General features: G+C 45.7%; 1 protein-coding gene across 3 annotated transcripts in view; it reads left to right on the top strand.

Annotated features, from left to right (window-relative positions):
- Positions 1–1963: 1963 nt before the first annotated feature.
- The window catches only part of VCAN (versican), a 145124-nt gene continuing 134885 nt past the window's right edge, over positions 1964–12202 (top strand). For all 3 annotated transcript variants that reach the window (XM_032763421.2, XM_032763424.2, XM_032763422.2), the window contains exon 1: positions 1964–2409. The gene's annotated coding sequence lies outside the window, so the exon portion shown is untranslated. The remainder of the gene's footprint in view (positions 2410–12202) is intronic.

Genomic DNA, 12202 nt, shown 5'->3' on the forward strand with positions numbered 1-12202 from the left:
CGTCTTGAATTTTGCTAAAGTCTGTGCAAACTTTCGATGAACCAATGGCAATTTTTGGGCACACCTGAGAAGATTGGACCGTTTCACCTAGCCATGTCCCTTAAAGTGGCAAATACTACAGAGTTATGGCCAAGTGTGACAGTGTGCTTTGGGGTTCGTAAATACAGAACTGAAAAGAAACTCAAGGGGTGCATGAGTTGAAACAATAATCGTAAAAGCTTTGCATGAAATCCCTCCACATTTTCACTGCCAGGAATTTGCTCAACTCTGAACCTGGCCTTTGTAATAATAGACACACTAATTCTCCAGGTTTTTCTATGAGTGCTGTTTCACATGCTATTATCTAGTACAGTGGTTCTCAATCTTTCCAGACTACTGTACCCCCTTCAGGAGTCTGATTTGTCTTGCGTACCCCCAAGTTTCCCCTCATTAAAAAACTTCTTGCTTACAAAATCAGACAAATATACAAAAGTGTCCCAGCACACGATTACAAAAAATTGCTTATTTTCTAATTTTTATCATATAATTATAAAACAGTTGAAGTATAAACATTGTGCTTACATTTCAGTGTATAGCATATAGAGCAGTATAAACAAATCATTATCTGTATGAAATTTTAGTTTGTACTGACTTTGCTAGTGCTTTTTATGTAGCCTGTTGTAAAACTAGGCAAATATCTAGACCTGTTGATCTACCCAGCAGAATGGCATCCGTGGCTGAGAACCACTTATCTACTACACTGTCAATGTGCACTCTTAATGTTTCTCTTTTTGAAGTAATGGGCCTAGACTGTGATCACATTTAAACCAGTGTAAATCCAGAATATCTTCACTGTCTCAAGTTGACTCACTCCAGATCTATACCCCTATGAATGTGATCAGAATCCAGTCCACGGTGCCCAGGGGAATTGGCACTCTGCAGATAGATATCTTTGCTAGGTATATTGTGCCCAGCTTGTACATCGATGTGTGCCTTGCAATAAACCTGTATATACATTTTTTAAAGTGTTCAATGGAAACACTAATCGACCCTTTGCTAAAGTGGAGCTAGTGAGAGACCCTATAAAATAGTGTATTTAGATTTCTGACCATGACTTCATACTCTGGCTCTCCAGATCTGAAGAAGAGTTCTGTGACACTACAAAGATTGTCCCTTCTACCAACAGAAATTGGTCCCCCAAAAAATTACCTTGATGAGTGCACCTTGATGCTCTCATATCCTGGGACCAACACAACTACAACAACACTGCAAAGGTGACTTCATCTGCCGTTTTAAAGAGGTTTGGACAGCAAATGCCTAATCTAATCTCAAAAGAGATGGGAGATGAGTAAATCACAGTGGAAACCCTGGCTCAGTGCTGTGGATTGGGACTAGGGTGACCAGACAGCAAGTGTAAAAAATCAGGAGGAGAGTGGGGGGTAATAGGAGCCTATGGGGGGTCTCCCTATACAATCGGGACATCTGGTCACCCTAATTGGGACTGCCTGTGAATGTGGCACAGACAACTGCCAATACATTCTTTCATTACAAACCTCGGTTGAGTTTTTTTTTTTTAAGTGATTACAATTCCGATCACTTCCCCCATTTAACTGGTGTTGGAAGACACAATAGGAGAGTTCCTTCGTTCTCTTTTAATTATTTAATTAGGGATACAATGCTTCCTTCACACTCGGACAAAACATAGCCTTTCTGGCTGGAAGATGGTGTGTGAGCGACAATTTTATTCAGCGTTCTATTTGTTTGTATGGTTCTAACAGCAAGAGATCGGGTTCAGTTTCCCCGGAGATGAAGAATGATCTGCTGCTACCCGCAGACTCGTTAGGGTTCATGTAAGGGATATTCCCCCAAAAGTATTGGGCTCACTCAACAGAAGCATATCGTGTGCTGGGGGTTGGGAGCAACTGTTCTGTGCAAAGTAAGGCGCTGAACTGAGAAAGCAGCTTCCCCCTCCCCCGGTACTTTGTCAGGAGCGACTGAGGAGTGCCTGGCGAAGGAAGCGCTGGGAACGAGCTGCTCCTGCCCCCTTTCCTGTGTTGCAGAGTTCTGGGCTCTTTGCTCTTGCTGCGGGCTTCTTCAAGAGCATGTGTGGGTCCACCCTCCTCTGACAGAGCTAGGGCCCCTCCTCTTGCAGCTCTGACGGTACAATGATATAGTAATGATGGGTGTTGGAGCTCGCATTTGAACTTGCAGGCAAGCTGTCTTGCTCCTTCTTTTGCTAGAACTTAGTTCAGACTCAGCAGCTTGGAATCAGGTGCTCATCAGTGGGGAGGGCTGGAGACCCCGGAATCAGCATCTCCTTCCAGCGCTAACCAGGGGATTTATTCGTTCATGCGGCCACTGGGAACTCTGGACTAGTCCTAGCACTACGTTGTGATTTTTTGCAGTCTCTGCAATAAACTACCTTTTAAGGTAACTATGCTCCTTTTTATGCACTTTTTACATTTGGCTGCTAGAAAACACCTCGTGTAATATTTAAAGCTATTGTTTGCTGTTGGTACCTTCAAAGACAAAGCGCTTAACTGGAAAGCTAAGGTGGCGGAAGATCTGGTAAATTTTAAAAATCTGGGTACGTTTTTAAGGACAAGTAGAAAATGAAAAGGTTTTGTTGGTGACCCACAACATTTACTGTGGAAAAGAGTAGAACAAAGAAATCTGGGGAATAGAGGAGTTTGGGGGTGGTGACAGTGAAATAACTCTCTGGTATTGGTTGTTGAATGGATAGCGAGGTAGAGTTGCACCTTGATTTGTAATGGGGCTCAGGAGGCTGAGCGAAGGGAGAAATGAACTATTTGTAGGGGTGTTAAATACACAAAGCACCACCAATGGAACAAGAACAATGGTCCTGGCTGGAGAGCCTTTCTAGCCACCAGGTTTAATTGCCTGTGGAATAGTGTAAGGTCAGTTTCTTATATCCCAAGTGCTGTTTTTTTTCTGGTGTTCCTGGAAAGCTGCTCTCAGGGCAGCCCCAGGCTGAGGGGCTGGGGGACCTCTTTAGACAGCATCCCTCCAGAGGAGAGAGAAAGCAGGCGTTTTCTAAGCCACATTTTCTTGGTAAAAGGAGAGGGGGAGAGAGAGAAAGGGTTAGTGGAGCAAAACACCTCCTGTTACACCCGCAGCCAGCTTTTCTGCTCCCCAGGAACACGAGACGCTGACTTTTTCTCCCTAGTCCTTGGGTTCCCCCTTTGTTTTAGAAAGAGAGTGAGCGAGCGTCATGGAAGGAATTAAGGGAGTTTAGACGGCGGGAAAAAAAAAAAGCTCTTTTGCTAAGGAGAATTATAGAGATAGAAGCATTTGTTGCGATCTTATCCATTTCCCCCATTTGAACCACTCTTGTTTGAAACTTTTGCACACAAAGGGATTAAGGAAGGATGCGAGGACATGCTCTCTCATTACCCCACCTGTCACGTTCAATCTGATCTATCTATCATTTATCTAGCCTTCAGACATCAGAGCGGAGCCAATTTTAATGAGTGAGCCGCGAAGATTTTTTTGGAGGAATGGGAGATTTGAAATGTCCCATTGAAACACATTGCACAGTCCGTCCTAAGAGGGAGATGTTTTAAACACTGCTTTTTCCTCCCAAAAGAGGGAGTTTCCTTACCAAATGAGTAAGACTTGGCAGAGCTGAAACAACTTTAAAACCAAACGTAAGGGCCAGTGGCGTTTCTCTGAGGCACATTGCAGGGCAAATGAAAGAGCTGCGCATTATTATTATTATTTTGTTACCCAAAGTGAATAATTAAGGAACTTCCTCTTTCTCTTGGTTACGTCCTCGCTTGGCTGCATGGGAGCCCAGGGGAATGGCTTAGCTGGGAGGTACCCATAACAATCCAGGGGACTAAGCAATGAGAAATTTACAAAACCTCAAGCCCGCCCGTGGCAATTACTCAATCCTATTAGAACGTGCCCAGATTTCTCTAAATGTCACAGGGTGTGGGACCGTCATTTCAATACAATACAAGGGAAAGGGAAAACCCTATGTCACAGCTGGAAGTAATTGCTTTGAAAATCCAGCTGTCTGCTTAGCACATCGGCATGTTACTGAGTCTGGGAAGCGAGGGGGATTCATCTGGGTAGTTGGGGAATAATAAAAGTTGGAGAACTAGAACAGAGAGTTGGTCCAAAATCAATCCGTCCTCCCATGAAACACGCAGTGCCGCCGAGACAACCTCCGGGAGAGGGGCAGGGTATTTTCTCTAGCAAGGAAAGCCTGCGTGCCCAGAAACCCCTCCCCCATCCCGCCAATAAATGAATGGGCTGGACAGGACTTCAGTGGCTTGGTTCCTGTGTAAAATCGCTAACAGGCTCCGTCCTCCTGTTGAGCAATGATACATGGGTAGGGGCGGTGCATTTAATCGGTTCTAAACCCTGAGCTGATGTCCAGGAATCTTCCGGCCTCGAGAAGATCCTCGGCTCCCCCTACTGGTGAAACGGGGAATACCAAAGATCACATTTTTGTAACCAGCTTCCAGACGCCAATTATTCCTTATTTGTTATCAACAATGAATGGTAAATAATCACCAGTCCGGGCGTTTATTGGGCCAGGGTTACTTTCCCCCTGCATACAACAATGACTTGTGTTATTCCATCGTCCCTTTGCATATTAAAACAATGTGTTATTACTAACATACGGTAGAATATTCCTCTTGATTATCAGGGCAGACGCCTTTTTTAAATGTGAGGTTTACTTTCAGGTTAAGCTTTGCCTCCAAAACTCTTCCTCCGAAAAGCTTTCCTGCTAAGGAAGTGCTTAGATCTGCTTTAAATACCGGTTTAGCTGACACTCCAGCCTCTCCCAGCTGATGGATGCTTCAAGACGGAACAGATATTAACCCTAAACTTGTAACGGTGACATGACAAGAGCCAGAGGATCCTCCACGTGGCTCAGACAGAGCTGCTCGGGAAAGCAAACAAACCAGGCTCAGAGATAAAAGTTTCTTCCACCGCCCCCCCCCCCCCACATCCCCGTCTGTTTTCAGAGTCCCTCTAATCCCGGCTGGAGTTTGGAAACGTGCATTGGACTATATGAGGAGGGGAAGGAGCTGCTCGGAGGCCAAGGACTGGAGTATTAGGCAGAAGCTGGGGGGTTTCAGTTTGGGTTTGATTCCGCTTTAGGGCAGTTGTGGGTCTTCGCCGGGCGGGCAGAGGGGGTATCGCAGGAAAGCGCAGTATGGGCGTTACCAGCTGCTGCTATCACTGAGCTCCGAAGGGACTTGGACTCTGGCAGTTTGCCTGAGCACTTTCCAATGCCAGCGCGCTTCCCCCGGTTTAGCGATCTGGGATCGGAGGGCTGTCGCGCCTTCAACTGGAAAGGCAACTGCCTGCAAGTAACTAGGAGCTTACTGGGCTCATGGGCAGTGAGCCGGTGAGATCTTGTTCTCTACAGCCACGTGGACTCTGGGAAATTCATCTGGGGGTGGGGAGCTCTGAAGTCAGCTTGATCTTTTGCTGTTTCTTTGTCCGCTTGGGTAACGCGTTAAGCTAGAAACTGCAGAGAAATTGCCCGGGTGGTGCCTTTTGTTTAACTGGGGGGAAAACAGCACGACAGGTATCTTCTCATTCAGCTGCATACAGCACAGCGGTAGCAGGGCTCGATGACACAAAGTAAAACAAGCAGATGCAGGTTAGAATTAATGTGACCTTGGTCCTAACCTGCCAGATGTGGCTATCACAGGGAATCTTAATAGAATGATCTTTACCCACTGACCTCAGCCTGTTTCAATGCTCTGGACATTGGCCCAGGTTCTCATTGGCAGCAGCATGGTCTAGACTGTGATCTCAGGTGTCAATCTCTAGAGTGACCCTACTGAAGTCACTCTGGATTTAAGATGATGCAACCAGAAACAAAATGTGATCTATTCATTCTTTTCCCATACATATGTTTAGTATGTGTCACAGGCACAACACAAACAATGGGCCAAGCTCACCCAGGGCAGGGTTATGCTGATATTAGGTGGAGAGCTACTAGAATGGAAAATTTGCCAGGAATGAGGTTGTGTCCATAAAGACCATAGGAGGCCAATAAAAACAACAAGGAGTCTGGTGGCACCTTAAAGACTAACATTTATTTGGGCAAAAGCTTTCATGGGTTAAAAACCGTGCATCTGAAGAAGTGAGTTTTTTACCCAGGAAAGCTTATGCCCAAATAAATCTGTTAGTCTTTAAGGTGCCACTGGACTCCTTGTTGTTTTTGTGGATACAGACTAACACAGCTTCTCCCTGATAGGAGGCCAATGAAGCTCCAAACTGGCAACCTTGGGGTAACTCTATTCAGCTGCTCAGCAGCCCCTTTGATAGTTCTTATGGCAGTAAGTCCAAGGGAAGATCGCACTGCCCCTTTGAGGCCTAGTACTAGTGAATTTGGCCCAGTGTGGACCCAGAGGCTGTGAGTCCTGCTTCAAGACTCCAGGATTCTGAACACAGGGACAAATTCTGCCCTCAGATTCACATGTGCATTAAAGTAAAGGGCATGTGAGTCCAGGAATAACAATAGCAAACTGGATCATGAGGCTGTTAGGTGCACAACAGGGCCACACGTGTTGCTATGCTGAATGTGCACAAATGGCAGGGAGAGGGTTGAACAGATTTTTTTATAATTTACTTATTTCTAATGACAGTGTTAAAAAAAGATAAAAGCAACACAAAGTCCTTTGTAGAAGCCCAGACGCAGACATGCTAGAATCTTTGGAGTGTGTTGTGTACACACAGTGGTGTGTAAGACATCAGTGGATACCTTAAAATGTATATGATATGCATGTGTATTTGAGAACCTAACAGGTAACACAAATCCAATCAACTCTAGTAGTGGCTCCTAACCAGTGAGGCTGGAAAAGTCTGTAAGATATGCAAAAAGTGAGGCATCCAGCTGAGACCAGCTTAGTACAGCTTCTGCTTGCATTGCCAGGGGATAAGTCCCTTTTTGCTCACCTAACCGAATTGTTGCCTGTGGAGTGTGAGGGTCATAGTTTGTATTTAAATTGCAGTAATCTGCACACAGCAAATTCAGCCCTTGGATAAGACTAATTAGCTGAATCTGCTCTATACAACAACAGGGAGGGAGCTGCAAGGTTTCCCTTGCCCCACCCCCAAACCAATACTCCCTTCCTTGGTGTAAGGGGATAAGGTAGCTCCACGGATCTCCTTCCCTGCCCCTCCTCCTCCCAGCCTGGGTAGGGGCCCAGGTCTTCCTCCTGCCGTCCCCGCCAGTTTCTTTCTCTTCTCCTCTCCCATTGCTCTTTCTTCCCCTCCCATTCCTCTCTCTTCCCTCCTTTTCACCATAATAATGCAAGAGAGGATAACACACAAATGAGACTGAGAGAGGCAAGGATAGAGGAAGATAGGGCCAAGAATGGGAGACATGCTATGAAACATGAAGGGGCTTGTGGGCAGAACTTGGATGAATACCATCACTTACTTGTTTTCCAGTTTAACCCTACATGTGCACAGTATTTTGCAAGACATATAAAAGGACTAGGGGCAGAGTCTGTGCTGCATCTCAACCCTTGGTGGGTGGAAAGGAGGCTTTCTGCTACCTTTGCATCTCTCAGATTCTGGGCTGCTTCAAGGACCAAAGTGGCCTAGGGACTGATCTAACAGCAGCTTCAGCACAGCTTCCAAAAGATTGTTCTATAGCTCAGAATTGCCACCCTGCTCTGGACACTTTCCCTTCAGCCTCCAGCACAGCACAGCCCTCTGCTTGGGGCTGTAATTCTGTGGCCCAGAGGAATTCCCTCTGGGGCTGTTAGTGGAGGAAAGGTACTGGAGCAGGCACTCTAGTTAAGAGTTAGTAATCTACTTATGGACATAACAGTGCAAGTGATAATGAGTGATGAATTAAACAAAGGCCAAGTTAACCAAGTGGCAGCAATGGAGCAATTAATCATATGCAAGTCAGATGGTATGAAAGGGTGAAAGACAAGATTAAGCAAAAGAAAGGGGCACATGAAATACTGACTGCTTGTAGATTATGGAGGCTAACAGTTGTGAAAGTTCCAGCCATAACTTGGAAGTGCAGGGCTCAGCTGGTGCTCAGTCCTGCTGGGGGCTAGAGGCAGCACTTAGGTTATGCCTGGGGTGGGGCTTTTCTAGTTTGCCTATGCAGCACTGGGGAGTTGGTCTCTGCGGTGTGCAGTGGCCCTTTGTTCCCTTTAGCCATAAGAAGAGTGGCCTTAACTCACTTCTCTGGTGCCTGATCCTGTAAAGGGCTGGATGCAGCTGCTGGTTAGATTTTTTTCTGTCTGTGTGTTGCTGTAACCCTGAGCCTCACTTTATTAACAGAAAAATGTGGCCCCGGAGGGTAATTACACAATAAGGGCCAAATTACAAAAATGCATGCAGTGCTGCCAACTCTTGCAATTTCATCATGAGGCTATTTGAACCCCAGCTAGAGCCTATTTCATTAGGACCTGATAATCTCCAGCTTCCTCCGAATTTTAGCACTTCTGGGGAAAACCCCCTCTGATTGGCTTCCTTCCCCATTTCCTTGTGTCCTAGGAAAGAGCAGCCAGTCTTTTGCAAGAGTTAGGCAGAGCTCTTACCCCCCATTTCCCTCCCCAGGAACAGAGAGGAGTTTGTGGGAGGGGAAGAGGAAGAGGAAGCAGAAATAGTCTAAGGCTATGGCTACTCTTGAAACTTCAAAGTGCTGCCGCGGTAGCGCTGCTGCGGCGGCAGCGCTTTGAAGTGCGAGTGTGGTCGCAGCACCAGCGCTGGGAGAGAGCTCTCCCAGTGCTGCGTGTACTCCACATCCTCTACAGGTGTAGTTTGCAGCGCTGGGAGCCGGGCTCCCAGCACTGCAGCACTGTTTACACTGAGGCTTTACAGCACTGTATCTTGCAGTGCTCAGGGGGGTGTTTTTTTCACACCCCTGAGCACCAAAGTTGCAGCGCTGTAAAGCGCCAGTGTAGCCATGGCCTAACATTGCTGGTGGCTCTGCACTCTCTTGTGAAAAATGGATTAGTTACTCTCTGCTCCTCTCAGGAACACCAGGCCTGGGAAAGAATTGTAGGGTGAATAATTCCCAGAGCTGTCTCACTCCCTGGCCAGGGAAGGCAGAGAAGACAACCCCATGGTGGCTGACCCCAAGCTGTATGATGGGGCAGGGCAGGGAGAGGGAAAAACCCCTGAAGCTGCAAAAGGAGCAGAGTTGTCCTGAGGGATAAGGAGCAGATATGGGGCTGTGGGGTCTGCAGAGGTCAGGGATGCAGGCAAATACTCAGCTTCATGGAGCTTATAACTAATTAATTCAAGTGTTGGGATGTGGGGAGAAGCTGGAGGCTTTGCACCTTCAGTCAGCCAGAAAAATTCCTGCTGCAGGGGTCAGAATCAACTTAATACTTTTGTGGGGAGTTGGCAACACTGTAATAATACACACACAGACACACACACATATACTCTTACACATGACGGGCAGGGGGAGTTTACAAATCAAAAGGCAGACCAAAAATCATGAAGATCTTTAAAAAAAAAAAAAAGCTTGTGATTTTAGTGCCAAACTCATGATTTTTTTGGGTCTGACATGATTTTTGAACTTTTGGGGGTTGGCAATAAAAGGCAGTCCAGTGGATAAAATTGTGAGCCAATATGATCTAATCAAGATCACTCTGAAGTTAGCAGGGCTTTTGGGAGATGGAAGAGTGGAGAAGAGACATGGGGAGTAGGACCATCCCAGCCTCACCCTCCCTGTTGAAGAGCCTCCTATCCTGGAGAACCTGTTAGGTCCTAGGGCTAGGCCACAAAAGGTCATAGTTCCTGAGCTGCATTTTCCTGCTACCATGAGGAAGCCCCAGGATGTTCCCTCTTAGATGTCACAGGGGGATCAAACTGATCTTTGGTCTGGGATTGGGGTCTCCTAAGAGACAGCAAATCCCTATTTTTTTTAAAAAAAACTTAGATCTATGTTGTGCCATTACTAACACTAAGCTCCATTTCTTTGCAAGGTGTGAGTCAAGGAAAAATTGAAGCTAACCACTTTTTAATTCTTTTGGTCATTCTTTTGTTGCTCACAACAAAGATAACCACTATAAACTTTTACAATGGGAAGTTGTTACATGTCAGATCACAATGCATCAGACACTGGCTTCTTCTGAAGAAAATAATGAATGAATGCCCCTGGGAGCATTATTTCACTGCCACCTGGGAGGAAATGACTAGGAGTGACAAACACCTTTTGATAAAGACCATCAATCTGTCTGGCTCCATAGATATGTATCACACTGGAAGCCTTTCCTCTCTTTCTTGATCTGGAATCTTAGAGGGAAGCAGAGATTAGTTCTCACATCACTTTAAATCAGGAGTAATCCCACTTAAATCAATAGATACATTGGTGTAAAACGGGTGTGAGATCAGAATGAGGCTCTAGATGTGCTAACCAAATTCCAACTTGAGTAATATTTGCTCATCTGAACTCTTCCTGCAATATTCTTAAATTCACTTCCAGTATTCAGACATAGGGTAGCATTGCTGGGAGCTGTTAGAGTATTGCTGCTATTTTATCTCCAAGGAGGCAGCATGTCAGGCTGTGTGTAGTGTCTGTAGCACTTGTTAAGATGTTAAGTTTTGTCAAGTGTTTTGGCTTCTTTCAAGTTGAAAAGTGTCACGTGTGTTTTTCAATAGAGGGTAGAAATAAAACATATGCCCAAGTCCTGTAGTCTTGAATTGGGAAGAATTATTTCTCAGCAGGTCAACTACTACACAGCCCATCTAGGCTCCCTCTATCTGTAAACATGGTTCTATAATGAACCTGCTGGCTCGTTAACGTTCATTGGTTAACCTCTCATCTAGCCAGCAGAGGAATCCATAACTGTAACAGTGAAGGGATGTACAAACTCAAGTTAGAGAAGGTCTGGCTTAGAAGGGAGACAGAGGTTGATTTAGAACAGAAACAAGAGAATGGTGGCTGCATTGTTGGAGCTGGTAAGCCCTGGGCAAGTGTGGAATTTGCCCCCCTACACACACACCATGCATGGCCCTGTTGGCCTGACTGGAGCTGATTTCCCAGAAATAGAAGTCAAACTACACCTGAGAGGGAAGGCTGGTCAGCTTAAGAGGTGTGACCAAAGGACTAGGAGAGGTGTTGGTGAGGGGGGGCCAACGGGAACCATGACAGATGCTTGGAAGGTGCCTGCAAGGAGAAGGTGAGGTGGATAGGTCTGAATGAAACTTCAAGTGCTGGATAAAAGTACTTGGATACTGGCTGAGGGATCTGAAGGTCAGTGAGTGATTGTTGCTGGAGAGAGTATCCCTGGTATTAGGTTTGAGGAGCCTCACTTCATACCCTGGACTGGACTACCCATAGAGTTTGAATTAGGAATTGTTGTGATCTTTGGTCTTAAAGCCATTGTGCCTAAGGCAATTGTACCTCTGTTTCTGGCAGTAAAGGAACCCTTTGTTATTTCATTAGAATCTGTGAATGTTTAAGGGAACCCACCGAGGGCTAGGGTCTGAAGGGCCGAGAGTCTGAAGCAGCTATAGAGCTTGTCTCAGCATATGGTACACCCAGCATACTACCAGGCATGTAAAGACTGAAGTACAACAGGTACATGCTGTACTGGGGTCAGTTACAGTATAGAATATTGTTTCCACACTGCATATATGTGTCCCCGGATAATGTCAATGGGAGTTGCACATGTGAATCTGGAGAAAATAGAACCACTGTTAAATTGATTAGGTAGGTCCTACAGGTTAGAGATTTGGGCAAGATGTTTGAAAGTTAATGTATTTTGAGGTAGATTTTTGGAGTTGTGAGAAGTTCTAGGGGGGGTGTTTCATATTAAAGTCAATGGGGCATGGCTAAGCCACTGTGCAACATTTAAAAAACATTCAAGCTTGGTGTGTAGCAACTGTAAATTCAGCAGTAGTAAATAGAAGGTTGTGTATGAAACATGCCAAAACATTCATGCCTATGTACTGCCCTTCATCATGGCATGTTGATACCATCAAGGAGTCTTATCAATTACCCTTTCTCACCATTTTTTCCTCTCTCTTTTACTTTTCTATTTTTAGTGCTTTTTCCAGTAGCCTTCAATCACTAGCCAGCAATAATATCTGTTGAACAATGAGAGTGAAAGCCATTCCCTGGCATGAATTCCAAGTAACGAGGTGAAGTGCAGTGGGGTGGGGAGGTGGAATCCCAGCCCAAACCTGGAAGCCAGCAGGCCGGGCCACAAATGGAATAGCTGCCACTGGAACCCTGCACCTTTTGTGT

Source organism: Chelonoidis abingdonii, chromosome 6 (genome assembly GCF_003597395.2).
Source record: "Chelonoidis abingdonii isolate Lonesome George chromosome 6, CheloAbing_2.0, whole genome shotgun sequence".
Classification (NCBI taxonomy): Eukaryota; Metazoa; Chordata; order Testudines; family Testudinidae; genus Chelonoidis; species Chelonoidis abingdonii.